The sequence below is a fragment of the Dipodomys ordii genome, unplaced genomic scaffold, assembly GCF_000151885.1.
Source record: "Dipodomys ordii isolate 6190 unplaced genomic scaffold, Dord_2.0 Scaffold14, whole genome shotgun sequence".
In the NCBI taxonomy this organism is placed as follows: Eukaryota; Metazoa; Chordata; class Mammalia; order Rodentia; family Heteromyidae; genus Dipodomys; species Dipodomys ordii.
In genome coordinates, this window is record NW_012267230.1 from 1,239,129 (window position 1) to 1,251,098 (window position 11,970).

Consider the following 11,970-nt stretch of genomic DNA (forward strand, 5'->3'; position numbering starts at 1 on the left):
CCCCCCCCCCCCAAAAAAGCAGGCTGGCTGGGTGTTGGTGGATCAAACTTTAATCCTAGCTACTAGGGAGGCTGAGATCTGAGGATCATTATCTCCAATTAACCACCAGAAATGGCACCGTGGCTCAAGTGGTAGAATGCTACCCTTGAGTACAAAGAGGCTCAGAGACACAGTGCCCAGGCCCTGAGTTCAAGCCCCAGGACTGCAAAAAAAAAAAGCCACTGCTTTGGATAGGATCTCCAGTACAGTCCTTCCTCCAGGATGAAGACTTGGGACCAGTAACTGGAGCTTGGGGCTGAGTATATGCTGCTCTCATTATGTTGGCCAGTGCCTGTGTGCAGGGCACACACAGATCAACTGTGTCTAGGGACACTGGGCACCTGCTGTTCTTTATTATAAAGTTCAGCACTGGAGATTTAAATCAAGTTGCATATATATATATATATATATATATATATATATATATATATATATGCCATCCTTAGTGAAATGGACAGGTATTATCTTCCTCAATGAGGATCTAGAATCTTTGCTTGATGTTTGCTTAACTGATAACCTAGAAACCTTTCTCTCTCTCTCTCTCTCTCTCTCAGTATCAGTCATGGGGCCTGATTTCAGGGCCTGGACACTGTCTCTGAGCTTTTTTGCTCAAGACTTGTGCTCTACCACACTGAGTCACAGCACCATTTCCAGTTTCCTGGTGGTTAATTTGAGATAAGAGTCTTTCAGACTTTCCTGCCCAGGCTGGCTTTGAACCTGGATCTTCAGATCCCAGCCTCCTGAATAGCTAGGATTATAGGCATCAGCCACCAGTGCTTGGCTCTTAGAATCCTTCTTAAAGAAAGAAATTATTTGATTGAATGGGGCCTTGTGTGATATTTCAGTAGTGTGTGTGTGTGTGTGTTCTTAGGCTGACTTGGAAATTGACATTTGAATATATGTAAGAAGAGCAAATTTGGTTTCAGCAACTGTTATTTGTTTATTTATTTGGTTTATAAGTGCCTACAAAATGATTTCTCCCCCAAATAGCTTAAAGCATTTTCTGGTTTAGCTCTGGGAATAATGTTTTTCTTCATCTCAAAGATATAATGTTTCTGCTAAGAAGAGAGGAAGATAACAAAGATAAGAACCTTTGGGCTCTTTGAAGACAAAATGATATTCTGAGTTGGATATTCATTAGCATAAGGAGATAAATCGCTTAATCTGGGCCTTGTGATTTCAGGTTTGTTTATTTAATAGAGTTCTCTCCTTAGACTTAAGATGCAGGCAGGATAACTTTGAAGAGCAGGTTTGAGACGGACAAAAGCCATTTGAGTTTGAAAGTCTTCTCCTCTCCTCCTCTCTCCTTTTTTCTCCTTTCTTTTCCCCTCTTCTCCCTTCTTCTCTCCTTTCTCCCTTCCCCACCTCTTTCCTTTCTTTTTCTTTTCTGCTAGTACTGGGGCTTGAACTCAAGACTAGGGCACCGTCCTTTAGTTTTTCTCACTGAAAGCTGGCACTCTACCACTTTACCCACATGTCCATTTCTGGCTTTTTGCTAGTTAATTGAATAAGAGTCTCAGGGACTTTTCTGCCCGGGCTAGCTTAGAATCTTAATCTTCAGATCTCAGCCTCTTGAGTAGCTATGATTACAGGTATAAACCATGGGTGCCCAGCTTGGGTTTTAAGTGTTTTCAAAAACATTTGGAGCATATTTCTTGTTTGCTTAAGTTTATTTTACATGCTCTAAGTTGGAGGTAGGAACAATTGTGTCCCTCACCTGTACCCCCTCATACCTGGAAGCTGTTTTTTCAGTGGTCAGTTATTGACTTCAGAGGTCTTTAACATCTGACCTGGGATAATGGGCTGGATGGGCTCCTGTCAATCAATGGAGGTATTTTCACTTCATCACTTTTGTCTACCTGGTTTTTCCTATTAATTTTACTTTTTTTCTTTTTGAGTCAGTCCTGGGGCTTGAACTCAGGGCCTGGGTACTGTCTCTTAACTTTTTGCTCAAGGCTGACATTCTGCCACTTGATCCATCTCTCCACTTCTGGCTTTTTCCTGGTTAATTGGAGATGAGAGGAGTCTCACAAGATTTTCCTGCCTTTGCTGGCATTGAATTGTGGTTCTCAGATCTCAGCCTCTTGAGTAGCTAGGATTGCAGGTGTGAACCACCAGCACCAGGCTCAGCGAATTTTTGCAGTTGCGTTTGGCTGTTAAAATGATGACTCTTATTTTGAAATAGCTTAAAATTCACAGAGTTACAAAAATAGGGCCAAGATTTTCTTGTCCATTATTCCCTTCCCTCTGTGATATTTACATAACCCCATTACATTGTCAAAATCCGGAAATGGATGGTGGCATAATTTTATTCCAATTGATTTTAAGCTTTATTTATTTATTAATTCATTAACTGATTTAACTAGGAAGCGATCCAGAAGCAGCTACTGCAGACCTATCTTAAAATTTCCTAGCCTGTGACAGTGCATTGAGTCTCTGTGAAAATAGCCAGCAGCTCATTAAGGTAGAGACAAGGATTCAACCACACTCCCTTGTTTTGAGGTAGCCAGAGATGTTATCCCTTCTTGGGAACTCCTCCTCCTCCACCACTTCCTCTACTTTCTCATCCACTTCCTCCTTTGTCCCTGATCCTAGGGTTTGAACTCTGTACCTGAGCTTTCCTGTTCAAGGCTAGCACTCCACCACCTGAGCCATAGCTCCACTCCTGGCTTTTTGGTGTTTAGTTGGCACTAAGAATCTCATGGATGGACTTTTCTGCCCAGGCTGGCTTTGAACTGTGATCCTCAGATCTCAGCTTCCTGAGTAGCTAAGATTCCAGGTGTGAGCCCTTCAGTGCCTGGCTGGAAACTCTTTCTTGGCAATTACCTATGACCGTGACAATGAACCAGCCAGAAAACCTTGTTGAGTATAGGACGTTTTATTGATGTGAGAAAACGCATGGGACCCATGATGAGGATGGGAAAAGTCACAAGTAGCCAATCCTTTGCCATCCAAAAAGGTGATTCAAGAGAGTCAGAAAGATGGGCGTCGAAAGAAGAAGATGGCACAAAGAACACCATTTATCATGACTTCCAGTGACCTTCAAATGGAAAAGTGATTTTAGTTCACAAATGAGAAAACAGAGGCCTACAGGTTTTGGAAGATCATGGAGACTGTTGGACAGAAGTGAGTTGTTCCATGACATTTTTCTTTCTTTGTATGTGCCAGTCCTGGGGCTTGAACCAGGACCTGGAAGCTGTCCTTGAGCTTATTTTTGCTCAAGCCTAGTGCTCTACCACTTGAACCATAGCTCTGATTCTGGCTGTTTTGCTGGTTAATTGGAGGTAAGAGTCTCAAGGACTCTCTTGCCTGGCCTCGCTTTGAACCATGATCCTCAGATCTCAGCCTCCTGAGTAGCTAGGATGACAGGTGTGAGCCACCAGCGCCTGGCTTATATGTCCTGTAAAGCTGCAGTTCACCGAGAAGGTGTAAGAGCTTTTGCCAGCACACGCCGTGGGCTGAAGGACACTCCCCTGCATGAAGCCCCACACTGTAGCATAACAACTCCTCTGACCGTGCACTGGTGACCGTGATCATGGAAGAATGTTCCACACAGCGCCCACCACAAGCACTTGAGGAGTGAGCAGCATTGTCAATCTTGAAAGCACAAGCTATTCTTAGCTGCTTATTTTTATAATCAGTTTTATTATGGAGTTGCTAAAATCAGCCCAAACCTTATGTCTCTCCATCGAGAAAAGTCTGAGCACTGACGGCAGGAAACTAAATACTGGCAGCGATATTCAAAACGACATGTGTGACTTGTGAGCCAAACACTTATTGTTATTATTTGCAAATCTAAAGAAACGTCTGGGCTTAGAATTGTCAACTTGAAGTGGAATCACGCACAGTTAAAAAATGGTTAGGCAGATGCCCGTGCCTCATGCGGGCCTGTATCCTAGCTACTCAGGAGACTGAGATCTGAGGATTGTGGTTCAAAGCCAGCCCAGGCAGGAAAAATCCACAAGATTCCACTCTCCAATTAACAAAAAAAAACTACCAAAAAGCGGGAAGTGGTACAAGTGGTAAAGTGTTATTCTTGAGCAAAAACAGCTCAGACAGAATACCCAGGCCTTGAACTCAAGCCCCAGGGTTGGCACCCCCCCCCTAAAAAAATTGTTTATCTCTTCTTTCCTGGTCAGTTTTGAGTCACCATGAAAGAAACTTCACGTAATAAAAAAGTAATAGTGATTAGAAGTGGTAATGGGGGGAAAAGTAGTAGTAATAGAAAAAAAAAGATATACTAATAGAAAACTTGCAGGAGGGGTTGAAGTTATTTTGGGTCAAGGAGAGGCAGCCATGTTGAAAAAGGTTTCCTTGTGTGATTCCATGTGATGGATTTTAGATCCGGGAGAGCCCTGCCTTATAGCGGGAGAAGGGAAGAGACTGGCAACCTGCCTATAAGCATTAACCTTATAGCATGCCAATTTACCCAATGCTGAATGGTCTAGCATTTTATTTTATTTTATTTTGTCTGGGTATTGGGTCTTGAACTCAGAGCCTCCTGCCCTGACTTGGCTTTTTCCCTCAAGGCTAGAAGTCTACCTCTTGAGCCACAGCTCCACTTCCAATTTTTTTTTTTTTCTGGTTCATTGGAGAGAAGAGTGTCATGGACTTTCCTGCCCAGGCTGGCTTTGAACTGTGGTTCTCAAAATCTCAGCCTCCTGAGTAGCTAGGATTACTAGCAACTGGCTTAGTCTGGCATTTTAAATATGATATATGCTTTTTTTTTTCTAGCAAGTTTCGATGTTTGCTGTTTGGTTCCAGAAATGTATTGCCTCTAAACCTGGCCTCCTAGAAACCTCAATACAAGCCGAGCTTCCTGATCTTGATCGATTGAGGTGACAGTGTTTCACTGATAATAACCTCACAGACAATCTCCACTTGATTTTTCCTAATGGCCAGCAATTTAGACAGCCATCATAATAATGAAGCAACATCTTTAGTGATGCTTTTTAGAGAAAGTGTGTAAAGAGATGTTCAGGGAAAATTAAAGAAGCACCAATGGAGCTGGGTGCTGGTGGCTCATGCCTGTAATCCTAGCTACTCAGGAGGTTGAGATCTGAGCTCATAGTCAGTCACGTGGTATTCAGGTAAGGGGTAGACCTGCTGGGACCAGGCAAGGTTGGCACTCCACGTGGCTGGGAAAGAGAGAGAGAGCAAGAAAAGAACAGAGAGAGAGCTAGAATAGAACAGAGAGAGCAAGAAAAGAGCAGCAAGAGCAAGAGCAGTCAGGCCAGGGAAGAAAAGTCCATGGGACTCTAATTTTCAGTAAATTACTTTAAAAACTCCAGAAGTGGCACTGTGGTCTGGCTGAAGTGGTAAAGCACTAACCTTGAGCACAAAGAGGCTCAGGGACAAAGGCCAGGCCTTACTTCAAGCCCCAGGACCAGCAAAACAAAGCAAACCAAAACACACACACAGAGGATCTTGCATCAAGAATTCTCAGTTCTCAGACATGGTGGCCAACTCGATCATTGAGCAGGTAACTGGCAGAGCACCGACGAAGTGTCAGGCATACCCAGGCTTGGTGCTGGGTATGGAGTAGTTTTCATGGTGCTCCGAGGACAGCAAGGGAGACAGATAGGAAACAAAGAACCTCACAGCTAGGTATATAATTACGCATCGTGTTGCATGCATGAGCAAAGAGTAGCTGACTGTGAAGTGTATGAGATACCTCTGTGGAGAGTGGAGGAAGTAGTGTTTAAACTTGGATCAAAGAAGTTAAGAGTTGGCTGGTGGACCAGAGAAATGAATGAGTGCTCTTGTAGACTTTTGTGCCTGGTCTGGCTTTGAACGGTGATCCTCAGATCTCAGCATCCTGCACAGTTAGGTTACAGATCTGAGCTACTACCAACCTGCCCAGGACATTTTGTCTGTGTGTGCGTGGAGGGCGGGCTGTGGGGCTTGAACTTAGGCCCTGGGCACTGTCCCTGAGCTCTTTTGCTCAAGGCTAGTGCTCTACTGCTTTGAGCCACTGGTGGTTCATTGGAGATAAGAGTCTCATAGACTTTCTTGCTTGGGCTGGCTTCAAGCTACGATTCTCAGATCTCAGCCTCCTGAGTTGCTAGGATAATAGGCGTGAGCCACCAATGCCCAACTGCCCAGGACATTTTAAAGTGGAAATGTTAGTAACAGGACTGTCTTTTTCTGGGTGCACACAGAGTGATTATTTGCAAACTCCCTCCTGGGTTGCAAGTAAGAAGGCAAAGCTATCTTCAGCACCCTGGGTTTCCCAGTGAGGTGCTGCCCAGGGTTTTTACACAACAGCTTTACTTGTTTGGAGTTGCAAAGCTAATACCCTCACCACAAGCTGAGCTGTGAACAATCCCAGACTTGTCTATATTATAATTTGTTTGTTGGGCCTTTAGGGTGTCTGGAAAGCCTGTTCCAAATGCTCTGTCACAACATACAAGCATTTCTCTCTGGAGCATTTTCATGTCAGGGTTGTCTCTTCCTCTTCCCCTTCCTCTTCCCCTTCCCCTTCCTCCTCCTCCCTCCCTTCCTTCCCATCCTCCTCCCCCTCCTCTTCCTCCTTCCCCCTCCTCCTCCTCCCCCTCTCCTTTTATTCTTGTCAGTCCTGGGGCTTGAACTCTGGGCCTGAATGCTATTCCTGAGCTCTTCAGCTCAAGGCCAGTGCTCTACCACTTGAGCCACAGCGCCACTTCTGGTTTTCTGGTGGTTCATTGAAGATAAGAATCTCATGGACTTTCCTGCCTGGGCTGGCTTTGAACAGCGATCCTCAGATCTCAGCCTTCTGAGGAGCTAGGATTACAGGTGTGAGCCACCAGTGCCTGGCTCCCCTTTTTGTGTGTCAGTATTGGGGCTTAAACTCAGGATCTGGGCACTATCCATTAGCTTTACTCAAGTCTGGTGCCACACTTCACTCCTGCTTTTATGAGGGTTAAATGGAGAGTTGGAGATTTGCCCCTGGCATTCTCTCTGGTTGTTTAGCGATTGCTTCCTCTTAGCCCTTGCTTTTAAATGCAGCACCGCAAGGCTGAGGCACTGAGCACCAGCGTGCTCTGCCAGCCCTGTGCTCTGCCAGGGGGCGGGAAGGAGGAGGGAATCCTATTGGCTTAGTCTTCCAGCAAGGGCTCTAGACCCTGGCAGGGGCAGTAGATGGCAGAAGCATTGCTTCTTCCATTGTTTCTTCCTCCACATGTCTAGAATCAGCTTCAGGAGCACCCTGGTTTGCAGAGGATCACCCCAAATAATGTGATTTCCTAGTGTCTAAAACCCTCATGGATTCTCCCTCTGCTCTTTTACATAGCGACTGTGTCATCAGACAATGTTTGCATTTACTTAAGGGTTCCTTTACATCTTTTGGTCTGTCATGGGACTTGAACTCAGGGCCCAGGTGCTGTGCCTGAGCTTTTTTGCTCAAAGCTAGAGTTCTACCACTTTGAGCCACAGGTCTGCTTCCCAGTCATGGTTAACTGAAGATAAGCGACTCACAGGCTTTCCTGCCAGGGCTGGTCTTGAACCACCATCCTCACATCTCAGCCTCCTGAGTAGCTAAGATTACAGGTGTGAGCCACCAGCGCCCGGCTCCCTTAGTATTTTTTGGTGGTGGTGGTAGGGTTTGAACTCAGGCCCTCAAGCTTGGTAGAGGCCCTCCATTACTTGGCTCATGCCTCCAGCCCTTTTTGCTTTAGTTATCTTGTGACTAGCTTCTTGCATTTGTGTCCAAAGTTGACCTTAGACAGTAGTTATACCTATGGCTTCTCATATCGTTGGGATGAAGGTGTGCTCCGCTATGCTTGGCTTGTTTTATTGAGATGGAAGGTCTCACTAACTTTTTGCCCAGGTGGGCCTCCAGCCACAATCCTCCCAATTTCTGCCTTCGGAGTAGCTGGGGTCACAGACATGAACCAGTGAACCCACATTTCCTTCCTTCCTTAGCTCTTCTGTAATGTTTTAAAAATCTGAAAAAAGCCAGGTGCCAGTGGCTCACGCCTGTAATCCTAGCTACTCAGGAGGCTGAGATCTGAGGATCGAGTTCAAAGCCAGCCCGGGCAGGAAAAGTCTGTGAGATAATTATCTCCAATAAACCACTCAGAAAACAAGAAGTGACACTGTGGCTCAAGTGGTAGAGCGCTAGCCTTGAGCTGAAGAGCTGAAGGACAGCGCCCAGGCCCAGAGTTCAAGCTCTACGATGGACAAGAAAAATAATTCCGATAAGATAAACTTGTGCAGGTTTTGCTGTGTTGCCAAAATCTTATTTCTTTATTTAAATTTTAAACATTTCTTTGTGCCAGTACAGAGGCTTGAATTCAGGGCCTTGGTGCTGTCCCTTAGCCTTTTATGCTCAAGGATGATGATGCTCTACCATTTGAGCCATAGCTGTTCTTCTGGCTTGTTTTTTGGTGTTAAATTGGAGATAAAAGTGTCATAGACTTTTCTGCCCAGGCTAGCTTTGAACCAGGATCCTTAGATCTCAGCCGCTTGAGTAGCTAGGCTAGCAGGTGTGAGCCACTGGCATGCAGCTCCAATTTGTTTTTGAACATTGTTTCTTAATGACCATAGTCTCACACCAGTGTCAGAACAAAACACCTCAAGGCAATGTCCTTGTTTTCAATTTCCCCTGTCTTTTCTTGTGTTCAATCTGCATTAGGTTGCTGGACTCTACTTTTTTCTCTGGTGACAATGCAGAGATCAAAGACCAGACCTGAGAAGAGTATAGCAGGATAGGAGGCATTGGATAGGGGAGTGAGAGAAGCCTACAAGAAATGCTCTGTAATAACAGCAGGCCTGGGACAACCAATGCCATTTCCTCTTGCTTGAGTGACAAGGAATTCAAGTGGTCATTTATGTTCCTAGCAATCCCAAGTCGGTCAGAGTGACGTCATACAGTCTGGTGAGGACACTGGTCCTTCAAGTCAGAGACTTTCCAGGGAGCCACAGAGCATACCCCACTTGATGTGTGTTCCCCTGGAAAGCGTGCACCTGAAATGAGGTTTGAATGACATGCAAATGAGCAACATGCAAATGAGCACAGAACGGCCACTCAGGGCAGAGGCATTGTCAGATGGATGAGCAAAAGCAAGCTGCAGGAGTGCCCTCCGTGAGTGACCCTTGGAGTTGGGGGCGTGTCCTCCGTGAGTGACCCTTGGAGTTGGGGGCGTGTCCTCCGTGAGTGACACTCAATGTCCTGAGCTTTAATTTTATTTCACATCTGAGGGAAAAGTCGAGGTGGGTGAGCGGCAGACAGGAGGAAGCGGCCATAAAGAACTACTTTATGTATACCTGAATGGGACAGGCAAAACGTTTCAATTTAGACATTTGGTCCTTCACGCAGATTTCTTAATCTCTAGAAAGATCCTGGTGTGCTGGAATTTTCCGGTTGAATGTTTTCCTTTAGGAAACAATCGCTTAGGACCAGAGGTCCAGAGCGAGAGGCAAAAGCAATTCAAAGCCATCGGTTTTCTAAGATAGCGAACAGTTCCACTTGAAATGATCGCTGTGCTATAGAAAAAAAAAGGATTCCTTGATTTCTGCACTGATTTTTATCTTTTTGGAATTTTTTTTCCCCTTATCCAACATCTTAAAAAGGACCAGACTTGCTATGCATTGGTAGGCATTCCTGAGTGACTTACCACCAAGTCATTTTCCAAACATTGTTTTCTTAATTATTGAAGTTTGACAAGCATAAAGAAGCACAAGAGGGCAGCTTCCTAGTTTTCCATTTCTGAATATTTTTTTTATTGTGAAAGTACTGTACAGAGGTGTTACAATTACATGGGCAAGATAATGAGTGCATTTCTTATCAATCACTGTAGCTTCCTCCTTTGTTTCCCCTTCCCATCCCTTCCCATCCTTCCCCCCACCCCCCACCTGACCCTCCTCCCCCCTACCACCAAAGTTGTAAAGTTCGTTTTTCCACATAACGACTTGTACATCTCATTGTTGCAATGGATCCACCTGTATCCCTATTTAAACGATTTGTTTTTTCCCCTTCCCCTCCACAAATTATACTGACATCAAATACAGTGAAAGCAGGGGTTATACTGTGGGGGAAGGAGATACAAAGCAACAAAGAAATCATCTTATAAATGTGTTAGAAACAATCACCTGAAAGAAAAAAAAACATTTGAATACATATCTTAGGGTTCATTTCCCTAACATCAACTTATCTGACCTTTCTGCTTGACTCAGACATATACTAGTTATTGCAAATAAGGGAAACCATGGGACCTATGTTTCTTTGGGCCTGGCTTACTTCACTTAATATAATTTGTTCCAAGTCTTTCCATTTCCTAACAAATGGGCAATGACATTCTTTCTGATGGAGGCATAGAACTCCATTGTGTATATATACCACATTTTTTTGATCCATTCATCTACTGAGGAGCATCTGGATTGGTTCCATATCTTAGCTATGGTAAATAATGCTACAATAAACCCATTTCTGAATATTTTTGACTTGTTCCATTTTTCCATCTTATATAGATAAGCACTTCCCAAGTCCTACTCACTAGGTGCATTCATTCATCCAGAAACATATTTCTACAGGGTGTCCAGAAGGTGTAAGCTTCTTCCTTAAGTTGGAAATGTGTGTGTGTGTGTGTGTGTGTGTGTGTGTGTGTTGGTACTGGGGCTTGAACTCAGGGCCCTTAGCTATTTTGTTCAAGGGCCACAGTTCCACTTCTGGCTTTTTGGTAGCCAGTGGATATAAGACTCTCACAAATGTCCTGCTCTAGCTGGCTTTGAACCTTGATCCTTAGATCTCAGCTTCCTGAGTAGCTAGGATTACAGGAGTGAACTACTGGTATCTGGCTGGAGGTGTTTATCCATAGGTTTTCATTCACTGCTCTTTCTTTGGGGCCGGGATTTACTGATCCAAGGATTTGAACTCAGGGCCTCTTACTCATTGGGCTGGCATTGTACCATTGAAATCACATCTCAAGCCTAGTTATTATTGGAGCTGGAGTGGAGTAGACATTCCTGCAGGGTGAGTTTTGCCTTGTGGTCCTCTGGATCCTCCTGAGTAGATGGGATTGTTGTCACGAGCCAGCAGTGCCGGCTTCTTCACTGCTTTGCATTGGGAAAGCTTAGCATCGAGTCACATGAGCTGTCTGACATCAGCACAAAATGCAATCTGCCATTCAAATGGAAGGTATCATTTAGGGAAATATCTGTCTCTTGCACAGGATGACTATCAGATTTATACCGAGTCAGACATGCGGGGGTGAGGAACCTTTTTTTAATTTTGCAAAGGGCCATCTGGATATTTGTCACATCGTGTGTGGATCATACAAAATGCTCACACAGCTGAGGACTAAGGTGCGGTCTCTCAGGCAGGCCCTGGGTCCAGCCCTTTCTCTGAGATGGCCTGGATGGGGCGGGAAAGCCTTAGCTGGCTGGCAGAGTCATCACAGCTAGATGTGGTTATGGCCAGGCCTGCAAAGACTGGCCTGTGGTAGGGCTGCTGCAAATGCGTATTGTGTCTCTTGGATGGTGAAGACTGTGTGGCAGAGGGGCTGTTCAACATTGGCACCAGGCTGGGCAGCCCATGGCTCCTGCCTGTAATCCTAGCTACTAAGGAGGCTGAGGCCTGAGGATCATACTTCAAAGCCAACCAGGGCAGGAAAGTCCCTGAGATTCTGACCTACAATTAACCATCAAAAAATAAAGTGGCTCACATGGTAGAGCACTAGCCTTGAGCCGGGGTAGTGCCCAGTCTTTCTTAGAGTTCAATAAATCTATGACTGCATAGTATTTACCAGAAACAAAGGTAATGCTGGGAATGAGGTCTTCATTGGATGACTCATGAGATTACAGTTTCTGTGGTGACCTGCTGCTCCTTCCTTCCAAGGTTAGGAAGAAGTCAAGTTAAACCAGGCCTTGTATACATACCTGTAATCCCAGCTATGCTGGAGGTATACTTAGGAGCATCATGGACAAAGGTAGCCGTGTGTGTGTGTGTGTGTG